At 41.8% G+C, this 12,766-nt stretch overlaps 1 long non-coding RNA gene across 2 annotated transcripts in view; it reads left to right on the top strand.

The window, feature by feature from the left end:
• Window positions 1–1,827: 1,827 nt before the first annotated feature.
• Window positions 1,828–12,766, top strand: part of LOC135189043 (uncharacterized) — a 48,859-nt gene continuing 37,920 nt past the window's right edge. For both annotated transcript variants that reach the window (XR_010307911.1, XR_010307912.1), the window contains exons 1-2: window positions 1,828–2,003; window positions 7,739–7,798. This is a non-coding gene — a long non-coding RNA (uncharacterized LOC135189043). The remainder of the gene's footprint in view (window positions 2,004–7,738; window positions 7,799–12,766) is intronic.

Here is a 12,766-nt window from a genome sequence, read left to right as displayed (position 1 = left end):
TGTCCTCTGTTCTTACTGATTAACCTAAACTGCATCAGACAACTCTTTCTCTTCCTGACCTGTCACATTCCCATATCCTAGTGAGTTTGTGTACCAATGGTTTTCTGTGTATAATATGATTTTTCCTAATAATTAATGTTGTTGTTGTTGTTTTTATTCTTCTTGCTTTAAATTATGACAATCCAAGTGATGAAAATGCATGGATACATTGAAAACTGTATGTTTTTATGTGCTGTCAAATTGCTACAGGTTCCAATTCTCCTTTTAGGGAGTGAGAACTTCAGCTACTCAGTGACAACATATCTGCATGATACACCATCAAAGCTTTCAAACACTGGCATTTTGGAAAACAGGAACAAAAATAATGTGTGTGCCAGTTTGAAGCTAGCTAGAATGTTCTGGTGAGAAAAAATAGATTATAGGCTGTGAAAAGGAAAGAATGGTGATGGTCACTTCACTCATAGGCTTGCTGAGATGTATAAGAACAAGAACATAAATAGAGATATCGGAGTCACTCTCTGTCTCTGGGGCTGCATGAACTTCTCTCTAACCTACCCTGCCATCTGTGTGACTAATCCTTCTGCTTCCTAACCCCCCTGGCTGACCCTCCAAACTACCTTGAGTGTAAGGCTGAGGTAAGGTAGAAGGGTGGGGAGAAGTTGGAAGGGTGTTTGGGAGCCCCTTCTGGGGACTCTGCTTTCTGGGAGGGCTGTTGTGTTTCTGTATTACTTTTTTAACTTGTCTGTTTCTGTCTATAGCTGTAGATATTGTAAATACCTGCTTGTATACTGTGCTAAGCTGTAAATATAGCTTCATTCATTCAATTCCCAGTGGCTGAGTCTAGGCTGGGTGATTTTCCAAAGTCAGGGGGGAGCAAGTAACACCCAAACCATCACAACATGTGAGCAAGGGTTCAAAAACTATAAACAGCCAAGACTATTGCTGCTTTCATGCCTCTTAGCAACAGCCAAAACATTTTTCTTTAAATCAACAAGCTCCTAAGAGCTGTTTTAGGAACTAGAAAGGTGCATAAGCTCTACCAGTTCTGCACACTAGACAGTTTTATCGGCATGAAATCTACTGATATCCAAATATAGAGAGTGAAATATGATTTGTTTAATTTTCTTTGTGAAGCTGTAGGTCAAATAAATGCAGTTGAGCATTCATTAAATTTGATCTCTTCCTTTCATACCATTTATTCAGTTGTGAACCAGTTAGTATCAGTTCATCCTGTATGGCAAAAAGAGAGTCCACAAAAAGACACTGTCACTTTAATACAGAATTCTGACTTGCTGCATTGTGGCCCAGGTTTTACACTCCCTGTTATCAACTAAATTTACTAGCATCTTGACAGCTATCCTGGACCACACAGTTATAGCTCTTTTTGTCATCTGTAGGTCTTTAAATGGCACAGATAATGCAGGGCCTCAAGCATTTTGCTTATCATTAAAAGGAATATTTAAAACTTTGGTGGCATTAACAAAGTCATGAACCTGGTTTCTCTTAGGGTGGTTCAGCTGTTGGCCCACAGACTGAACCCAGCCTACCTGAGCTTCAGTCTCAGGAAACCTGGCATGTTTTCAAATCTATTTGTACTGAGATAGGATGTAAGCATTTCAGAAAAGAAGGATGTCAAAATAACATGAAACATTAAAGGTGCTTTCTTTTCTGCAAAACTGTGTGGCCAGTGGAAAAGCTGGAAATGTGGACCCAGGTGAACCTCATGAGCTTCAACGAGACCAAGTGAAAGGGCCTGCACCTGGGCCAGAACAAGCCTCATTATCAATACAGGGTGGGGGATGAGATGGTAGAAAGCAGGCCTATTGATACCAGCTGGGAGAGGAGGTGAGAGAAAGCAGCCCTGTGGAAGAGGACTTGGGAGCTGTGCTGAATGAGAAGCTGGACATGAGCACTTACACCCCAAAAGGCAAATTGCATCCTGGGCTGCACCAAAAGAAGCGTGGCCAGCAGATCCAGAGAGTGGGCTCTGCTACTTTGCACTGGTAAGACCTTACCTGCAGTACTGCATCCTGCTCTGGTGCCCTCAGTGGTCCAGAGGAGGGGAAGATCAGGGGGCTGGAATATTTCTCTTGTGAGCACAGGCTGAGGCAGCTGGGGTTGTTCAGTCTGGAGAAGAGAAGACCTTGAAAAGACATAATAGCAGCCTGCCAGTACCTTTAGTGGAGCCTACAAGAAGGCTGGTTAGGGACTGTTTACAAAGTGGTATGATGAGAAGCAATGGTTTTAAATTAGACAAGGGGAGATTTAGATTGGATGTTAGGAGAAAAATCTTTACCATGAGGGTAGTGGAACACTGGAACAGGTTGTCCAGGGAGGTAGTTGAAGCATTATGCTTGGAGCTTGTGATGGTTTGGGAGTTACCTACCCCCCACACAATGAATTCAGCCAGCTTGAAGTTAAGGAATGAAGCTTTATATTCCTAGCTTAGCACAATATACAAGCAGATATTTACAATGTTACAAATATTTATAGTTATATACAGAAATATGCAAGTTAAAAGTAATACAGGAACATAACAGCCCTCCCAGAAATCAGAGTTCCCAGGAGGGGCTCCCAACCACCCTTCCACCTTCTTTCCACCCCTCTACCTTATCCCAGAGTCTGCCTAATGTGCAAGGTGAGCTGGGAGGATCAGCAAGGGGGGGTAAGAAGCAGAATGGTTGGTCACACAGATCCAAGCAGAGCAGCAGAAGCCCAAGGAGAAAACTTTCTTATCTATGTTTGTGTCCTTGCTTTTATATATCTCAGCAAAGATATGAGTGAGGTAGACATGATTGTTTTCTTTTCACAGCCTATAACCTAATTTTTCTCATTAAGGTATTCCAATTAGCCTCAAACCAGCACAGGGCTATACAAGGTCAGGCTCAACAGGGTTCTGGGCAACCCGATCTAATGAAGGATGTCTTTGCCCATTACAGGAGGTGGTGGACTAGATGATTTTTTTGGAGGTCTTTTCCAACCCAAATTCTATCATTCTGCAACCGTGAGAGCTCTCATAACAGACAACTTTTAAAGATATAGCTAGCTATTATATATCCAAGCACCAATAAGTAAGCAAATAAAGAAAAGCTCCAGCAATCTTGTGTGTTTGGTTTGTAGACTGCTGGCATGGCACAGCTCTTATGTATAATCCAACAGTAAGGTCTGGACTCCAAACTTAAGGCCTTCTATCAAATAATTCTAATCTGACTTGCATACTTGCATGCTACTTAGTCTTACAGTGTATGCAAGTGAGTTAACTTCCTGAGGACATTTTGTTATAGCAATCATCTCTAGGTCAAATAGAAATCTTCAAGCAACCTTAGGTTGTTGACCCTCTTTGGTTCTAGTGTTGCAACTCTAATTAATTCCTATTTCTCCTTAATACGTTTTTTACAGCTGATAACTGTATCTAGTTAGTGTGCTGCTTGCCAGTATTGCAAATGAGCAAATTAAGCATAATGGTAATTAGTATTTAATCCTGATTTTTTTTAAAGGCAGTAGGAGTGGTGATTGGAAAGAAGTTTTCATTCCATTAATACTAAGTTATCTTTTGGGGAAATGAATCAAACAGTACATTTGTGTACTGTAAGTTTTATATAGCTGTATGGTAGCAATTAAAGGGCCAGTATGTTAACAAAACTGTGTCTGCTTATAATGAACTTCAGATAAAACTTGCTGATGATCTCTTTGGGCTCAAGGTTTCACCAGGTGAGGTTTGGGAAGTGGCTGCCCAGGGGTAAAAGCAGCCAAGCCATCCTATTTTCTTTGGTATTTTCACATTGAATGCAAATATGCCTTTTACCAAAGCTAGGAAATGGTCTCCTTATATCACAGTTGAAGTTGGGAATACAACATTCAGAAAGCATTTAATAAAATCTTCAGTTTCTTCTTATTCCTTCCTTTATGGAATGACTCTGTTATCATCAATATGCATTTCTCCCTCAGCTGCTAATATGTGGAAATGTCAGTACTGTGTTGTTCTCCAAAATACATCAAGTACTTTCATATTGCACTCAGGTTCCTAAAAGTGCACTTGAGCTGATAAACAACAGCTGTAAGACAAGTTGTGCTGAATTGGAACAAAAGGTGATTATGTTTTTCTTATTGAATCCAAGATTTGAAGGCATTAAGCCTAGCACCAATGTTTGTCAATGATGTTTTGAAACCTGATTATCATTATGAATCTTAGTTTTAAGGCTTGTTTAGAGAAAAATGATTGATCTGATCCCAACCCAAGAGAACCTGGTGTTTAACTGACCCCTTGGTTTTGAAGTCTTTTGATGGTTTAATGTAAGACACATGAAGCAGATATCTCTCCTTGCTTGCTTGTTTGTTTTCCTTTGTGGTTAGATGCTGCAGAACATGCACAAGTTAGGTTTAACATTGTTTTCAAAATGAAAATCAACTATTCTTATGTTGTACCTATGACATTGTGATAAGAGGTCATAGGTGACTTTAGAGTTCTGATTTCTCCCAAATTAATAATGAAAACAGATATTTTAAGCTTACTCTTGCTCTGAATCATAGAATCAACTAGGTCGGAAGAGACCTCCAACATCATCCAGCCCAACCTAGCACCCAGCCCTAGCCAATCAACCAGACCATGGCACTAAGAGCCTCATCCAGGCTTTTCTTGAACACCTCCAGGGACAGCAACTCCACCACCTCCCTGAGCAGCCCATTCCAATGCCAATCACTCTCTCTCCAAAGAACTTTCCCTTAACATCCAGCCTATTCCACCCCCGGCACAACTTGAGGACTGTTCTCTTGCTGGTTGCCTGGGAGAAGAGACCAACCCACACCTGGCTACAACCTCCCTTCAGGTAGTTGTAGACAGCAATGAGGTCACCCCTGAGCCTCCTCTTCTCCAGGTTGCACACCCCCAGCTCCCTCAGCCTCTCCTCACAGGGCTGTGCTCCAGGCCTTTCACCAGCTTTGTTGCCCTTCTCTGGACATGTTCCAGCACCTCAACATCTCTCTTGAATTGAGGAGCCCAGAACTGGACACAATACTCAGGGTGTGGCCTGACCAGTGCTGAGCACAGGGGCAGAATAACCTCCCTTGTCCTTCCGGCCACACTGTTCCCGATCCAGGCCAGGATGCCACTGGCTGACTGGCCACCTGGGCACACTGCTGGCTCATCTTCAGCCTACTATCTACCAGCACCCCCAGGTCCCTTTCTTCCTGGCTGCTCTCTAGACACTCTAGGAACATGAGTTTATCTTTTCCTTGGGATGTCTTCTAGGAACAATACTATTTTTTTTTTTTAATATATCTTTTTTGATTATAAAGACTCAGGAAAAAAAATACATGAAAAGCTATTTTATGTCCTAAAATAGCTTTGTACTTTCTTTCAGATACTTGATCTCATTGCTGCCTACAACTACCTGAAGGGAGGTTGTAGCCGGGTGGGGTTGGTCTCTTCTCCCAGGCAAGCAGCAACAGAACAAGGGGACACAGTCTCAAGTTGTGCCAGGGGAGGTACAGGCTGGATGTTAGGAGGAAGTTGTTGCCAGAGAGAGTGATTGGCATTGGAATGGGCTGCCCAGGGAGGTGGTGGAGTCACTGTCCCTGGAGATGTTCAAGCAAAGCCTGGATGAGGCACTTAGTGCCATGGTCTAGTTGATTGGATAGGGCTGGGTGCTAGGTTGGGCTGGATGATCTTGGAGGTCTCTTTCAACCTGGTTGATTCTATGGTTCTATGATCTGTAAGTCCCTACTGTCACCAAAATACGTTTCAAAATTAATAATTATAGTAATGTAGGACATGAGTTTGGTGTGGGATTGAGATCTTTCTTCTCCATCAGTTTTGTCCAGAACTTCTCCAGAAAACTCCATGGAATACTTTTGTTGTGCACACTTGCTGCTCTTGTAGATGCTTTTTTCTGCAGTCCTGGTTCTAATGCTCAAATGCCAGGAGTACAAACAGTAGTAGCTGCAGCTTCCCCCAGACAGTCCTGTGAGCTGTATGTCCCTTACAGATAGCCTCTAAAAACTGCTTTTATACTCTCCTCCAGTTTACTGTAGTAGCCCTGGCTGTGGATAAGCATTTAAACTGTGGTGTTCCAATATGTATCTGCTTGTCTCATCAGTGGTTAACTCCTAGCTGCTTTTAAATACCCAAAGTACATCCTCCTGGCCTTACTGAAAAACTCTAATTGATGTTAATGTACATGTTCAAGTATGAAGTCATGCAAACCAAATTAATTTTAAATATTTAATTGCCTAAGTCACATCTGTTTATTAATGCCTCTCTCTGGCTTTCTGATTAAAATGTCACAAGAACTTTAATGCTTTATTGCCTTTTAGTTAACACACAGTATCTTATCTGGTAGCGTTTTCAATTATACAGGTGTGGTCTTCTATTAATTTGGATATCCTGCTTCAGCAATCAACCCAAAACTACTTTTATGTCCTCCTTAACAGCCTTTCTGAGTCTGCAATTGTTCTGGCTTATTTTTGCCATGCACAAATCTGATTTTTCCATTCTAAACAGTATGGCAATGCCTATGTGAATTTAAATCCTGATTCTATATTCAGGGCTTAAAAAAGATATTTCATGTGAGAAATGCCTTAAGTGCTGCTTTGTCATTTGGACGGGAAAAGGTCTGCATTCGTTACTACTTAGTCTCATGTGACTTGCACAGATTTATTTTACTGTATCTACAGTTGTATATTCATAAATCAGAATGGCATTAAAACAGGGCTGAGAGGACAGAGTGTGGGATACCCCCCAGTAGCACCTTGCTTATACATACTGGTGAGAAACAGCAGCTGTAGCTAATAGAGCTACAGCAGTGCTAACAGAAAGGCTTCCTTAGCACTTTTGGCTGCCCTGGTTTCAGATGCCTCTGACATTGAATTGCAAGTATCTTGTACTGTTGTACAAGAAATAGTAACTAGTGGTAGTTATTTACTAAATAAAATGTTTGTCAGCTTGGTTTCCAAAAAGCATAACTGAGTAATCAGCAATATTTTTGTGTTATTCCCAAGAGGGGGGGGGGGGGGGGGGAATTTATAGCCCAGTGAAGGGATCACAGACTGGGAAAGCAAAATACCCAGACTCCTGATTGTGGCTGATACTGGTCTACTTGAACAGGACACATAAGGGACAATGTTTAGAAAGGCTGAATTTATAGCAATTGTTAGAAACACAGCTTCCTGTCACTATTTTTTAAGTAGCAAGATTTTGAGTATGTTTATTCTCCATCCAGTAAGTAGGGGTAATGATAGTGACATGCCTTACAAGTTGTTTTTCAAGGCTGTAAAAGGTTTATTTTGATACCAACTAGATATGCAGCTGGGATATCTCCTTGGCTTTTCTACTGAAACCAAAGAATACTCCCTCCAAATACATTTGAGGGGGGGGAAGGAGTGATAGGAAATTTACTTGCTTTGACAGTTTAGTTTGCTTGCTTATCAGGTAGGAACAGGACTAGGGGGAATAGAGAAAAGCTGTAGTTGGGGACATTCATAGTGGACATGAGGAGGAAGTTGTTGAGCATGAGAGTGGTGAGAGCCTGGAATGGGTTGCCCAGGGAGGTGCTTGAGGCTTCATCCCTGGAGGTGTTTAAGGCCAGGCTGATCTAGGGTAGGGTGTCCCTGCCCATGGCAGGGGGGTTAGAACTCCCTGTGGTCCTTTCCAACCCTGACTGATTCTATGATTCTATCACTTTAGAAACATAAAAGAGACTAATTTTTTACTTTTTTCTTTCTTCTTTTCTTTCTTTCATAGAAGCACTCCTAGAAGTACAAGAGACATGAGATAAAAGTGTTTTCAAACTTCTACGGAAAGGTAAGAGTTCATTTTACCAAAACACTCTTTACATATTTAACAGTTTGAGGATGGTCCCTGTCTCTTTCACCTGCTTAAATACCACATGCAAGAAACCAGAATTTGAATTATCCATCAACACCTGTGCCAACTCTCTGCTTAAAACAATGCAGAACATGAGACATTTTTTGATCTTCCTCTTAAGAAAGGCTTTTGGGAGCTAGATAATCAAATCTGGTTTCTATCACACTACCCATCACTTTTCTCATTGCAAAAGTACTCTTAAGGGGGTTTTCATAAATAGCTTACTAATGGTGAACAATATGTTGGAATGTCAAACATTTACTCTGCTGCAGGGTTAAGTAAAAATATTTTATTTAAAGGGTTCTGGTTTTCTAATAAATGTGAGTTCTAGTAATGATAAAAGCTTGAACTCTGGTATTATTAGGTAAGAACTATGCATGCACTGTTTGTTTCTCCAAGGTGGAAAGTATGGCACTTTGTCTTCACTCCAAGCTCTTGTTAAAAATGAGGTTGCTTTACACTTCATCAGTTTATATAGTGATGGATGCTACCAGAAGCTTGCTGTCACTGAAATTTGCACTGTCAAAGTCCAGTGGGATAGGAGAAACTGTCCTTGGTCTCAAATGTGTTATTTCTGTTTGTCCCTCTGAGAAAGACTCTGAAGTAGATATTTGCCATTGCCTATTTCTGCAGCTCAGTGCCAAAAGAATCTAGAACAGCTTTATTTTGTTGAACATTTGCCAAAGTTACTATAGAACTTTGATTATCACACCATTGTTGAGTACATAAATTCCTGGAATAAAGGTAAAAAGGGCAAATGAGAAGATTGATAGCACTGCTGTCTGGTGAATCTTCAAATGAACAATAGCATACTGTCTTAATTCACTCCTATCATTGATGTTCCTGTCATTGCACAGTCTTAAAAGAGCTTTCTAGGTAGGTGGACAAAGCATTATCAGCAATAAGATCTTGTGCACCAAATGACTGCATTGTAAATGTAAAGAGTGACTTCATGGTTCTGTTCTGTATGAATTATGTCTTTCTCCTTCCCTGCTCTACAGAGGAAATGAGTCTGCTTTTGCTATTAAAAGGAAAAATAGCTGTTTCAGCACAGGGAGAGGCCAAGGTGCCAGCTGTTACACAGGTGTATTCCTTACAGCTATGTCCAATACATCAGTGTTTGCTAGTTACCGCTGACCCTCCCTTTCTGTGGCATTTTCTCTAGGATCTGGACTTGGAGGGGAGGGTTTCATTTTTGCCTCTGAAGCTGAAATGGGCTTTTGTCTGATCATTCCATATGTTACATATTCTGGACCATCCCCATCGCAGATGTTCCTCTCCATGCATGGGTTTCGGCTAACTCTGCTTCAGCACTTGACTTCAAAAGGCAAACAAATCAACTCCCTTTCTTGAGGGTATAATGCATCATTTTCCCCAATTTGACTGTGTATTATCTTCTTTTACATCTGATCACATCATCAAAATCTAACTTCCTGCATCTGTGTTGGCTAATTAGTGCCTTGGCTTTAAAACTCCTCCTATCAAAAATGTAAGTTTTTTTTCTTTTAACTAGTCAGTATTTTTATTTATTTTATACAAAGTGTTCTGAGCACATTTCATGAAAAGAGGAAGAGTGATGATTTCTCTAAGTTGGCCACATCAAAGAAGAGTGAAAAGACTGAGATGTAGAAGTAAATAAACCAGTGACATGAGGGGGGGAAAAAAGGAGTAGGATCTTCTCACTAGGGGCAAGCAGGTCTAGTGCTTCAGTGGCAGCAACCAGTCAGGCTGGAAGGAGCATAATGAGAGATTTAACAGTTCTCACATGTTTTGAGCAAAAGTGATTTTGATTTTATCTTTAATGATTTGACTTTAATCCTTTTTGGAAATGCAGAGATTAAGAAACCACCCAACACAGAGCCAAGGGAATTAAGCTGCTTTGTAGGCTTATGAGCAGAAAAGATGTAACCTTATTTGGTATAGCAGGATGTTAGGGGTTGGAGGGGACCCAAGGAAATTGAGTCCAACGCCCCTGCCAGAGCAGGACAATACTAACACAGATCACAGAGGAACACATCCAGACAAGCCTTGAAAGTCTTCATAGAAGGGCATACCAGCTAGAACTCCACTGAGCTAAGCATAGTATGGCAGATAGGCCAGCCTCATTTTCCTCAGGCTTAAATATTTTGGTAAGTTAGAATATATCTTTTCAATGTCCTTAGTATAGTGGCTTTATTTATAATCTTTTTTTGTGTGTGTGTGTTGCTGTCAGATGTATCTGATGACTGGCACAGTGCATTGATTCAGTTTAATAAACAGAAAAACAAACTGAAAGATTTAAGATTGGAAACAATTTGGTGTTAAGTATATGCTGGCATCTACTGGTCATTGCATGCAATTTTGTTTCCTACATACAGCTGTTCTGTCACTCTTAGTGTAGGAATAAGGGGTCGTCCAGAAAATTGCTTCTCTGCAACTCTCTGGATTGCCTTCTCTCTCCTAGGTGGTGAAAAGAGGGAAGAAGTAGCTGGTCAGTTCTATGGACAGATACTTTTTCCAGGCTTTAAAGGAGCACTGAGTTGAGATGGGACTTTTGGGCTCCTCATTTAAGAGCAACAGGGAGATGTTGAAGAGAGTCCAATGGAGGGCTATGAGGATGATTAGAAGACTAGAACACTGCCTTATAAAAAGAGACTGAGAGATCTGGGGCTTTTTAGTCTGGAGAAGAGAAGACTTAAAGGGGATTTGATAAATGTTCATAAATATCTGAGGTTAGGGTGTCAAGGGGGAACAGGCTCTGCTCACTTGGTCCCTGGGATAGGACAAGGAGCAATAGGTGTAAGCTTCAGCACAGGAAGTTCTGCCTCAATGCAAGGGGGAACTTCTTTATTGTAAGGACACTGAACATTCTCCCCAGAGAGGCTGTGGAGACTTTTCTCTGGAGACTTTCAAGGCCTGTCTGGATGCATTCATCTGTGACCTGACCCAGATTTTATGGTCCTGCTCTGGCAGGGGATTTGGACTTGACAATGTCTTTGGGTCCCTTCCAACCCCTAATATCCTGTGATCCTGAAGGGCCTCTGTGAAAATTATACCTTCAGGAGTAACATTTAACCCCATCTTCTGATTTTTAGCTGAATCAGGAGCTAGAGGCAAGTGACAGTTTCAAGTATGTTGTATTCTCTGTACACAGAGGGAATTGATTTCATTCACAATGAGAACTACTTCACCAGAAAGTTGATTGGTTTTAACCCATGTTTAAATATGCTTGCATTTTGTGTTTAGTCGTGAGCCTCAATGTCCAAAGTCATGCCTGCAAGGCCTTGTACTCCTTTTACCATATTAAGCACTGCATTTACGTCAGATTTTAATCAGTATATTTCAGATATGCTAAATAGTAAAGTATGCTAAGTATGAAAAAAAGGAAAACATCTCTGCTACTGGATGACATAGCAAGTGACCATTCCTGCAGGTGTCTAAAAGATGCATAGATGTAGTGTTAAGGGACATGGTTTAACAGCTTACTTGGCAGAGTTAGGGCCACTGGGACGATCAGAGGGCTGGAGCACCTCTGCTATGAGGACAGACTGAAAGAGTTGGGGCTGTTCAGTCTGCAGAAGAGGAGGCTCCCAGGTAATCTTATTGTGGCCTTCCAGGATCTGCAGGGGGTCTACAAAAAAGTTGGGAAGGGACTTTTCAGGCTATCAGGGAGCGACAGGACTAGGGGGAATGGAACAATGCTGGAGTTGTGGAAATTCAGCCTGGACATGAGGAGGAAGTTGTTGAGCTTGAGTGGTGAGAGCCTGAAATGGGTTGCCCAGGGAGGTGGTTGAGGCCCCATGGCTGGAGGTGTTTAAGGCCAGGCTGGATGAGGCTCTGTGCAACTTGATCTAGGGTAGGGCAGGGGGTAGCCATGGCAGGGGGTTTGGAACTAGATGATCCTTGTGGTCCCTTCCAACTCTGACTGATTCTATGATTTTAATGATCTCGGTGATCTTTAAGGTCTTTTTCAACCAAAACAATTTGATGATTCTGAGTGATCAGCTGATGTGTTCTTGGGAAATGAGGCTATCAGCAATGAATATAACCTCATCTGTCTCCATTGGAAACAACAGAGCATAGAGCTGTTGGGTAGAACCTATTACTGAACCTTTATTGGAAGAGGACAGAAAAAAATTGTTAATCAACCCTTGATTAAAATGTACAGCTTCATCTCATCAACTGGAAGAAGTCAGGCCCTGGCAAATGAGGGTTCCCTAAATGATCTTTTGCTCTAAAAGATCATCATAAATTGCTAGGCTTGCTTGATGAGCATGAGCAACATGAAGATTTTAGAGAAACCTCTAAAAGACAATGCCCTTACTCTGTGGAAAATGTTTTGTGTGCTTCCTAATGCTGTAGCATTAAGTACATAATGGATGAGGAAGAGACAAATACTTAAGGGGTTAGCTAATAATCTTCACACTAGTAAACACGATTCTAAGCTTACTTGTGAATAGAATTTGAAGAACTTTGATGGCAGCCTGTATGTATAAAAGCCCTCTAAAAGGTCTTCAAGTGTAGGGTCCTGCATCTGGGTTGGGGCAATGCCAAGCACAAATGCAGGCTGGGCAGTGACTGTCTGGAGAGCAGCCCTGAGAAGAGGAACTCGAGGGTGCTGGTGGACAAGAAGCGCAACATGAGCCAGCAGTGTGCACTTGCAGCCCAGAGGGCCAACCAGTTCCTGGGCTGCATCAGGAGAAGTGTGGCCAGCAGGTCAAGGGAGGTGATTCTTCCCCTCTACACCTCTCAGGTGAATACCCCACCTGGAGTACTGCATCCACTTCTGGAGCCCCCACTAAAAGAAAGATGTGGGTATGCTGGAGCATCTCCAGAGCAGGGCCACGAGGATGCTCAGAGGGCTGCAGCAGCTCTGCTCTGAGAACAGACTGAAAGAGTTGGGGCTGTTCAGTCTGCAGAAGAGGA

The sequence above is a fragment of the Pogoniulus pusillus genome, chromosome 30 (assembly GCF_015220805.1).
Source record: "Pogoniulus pusillus isolate bPogPus1 chromosome 30, bPogPus1.pri, whole genome shotgun sequence".
NCBI classification, from domain to species: domain Eukaryota; kingdom Metazoa; phylum Chordata; class Aves; order Piciformes; family Lybiidae; genus Pogoniulus; species Pogoniulus pusillus.
Note: the sequence above shows the minus strand (reverse complement) of the source record. Positions and strands in the feature narration are given on the sequence as shown.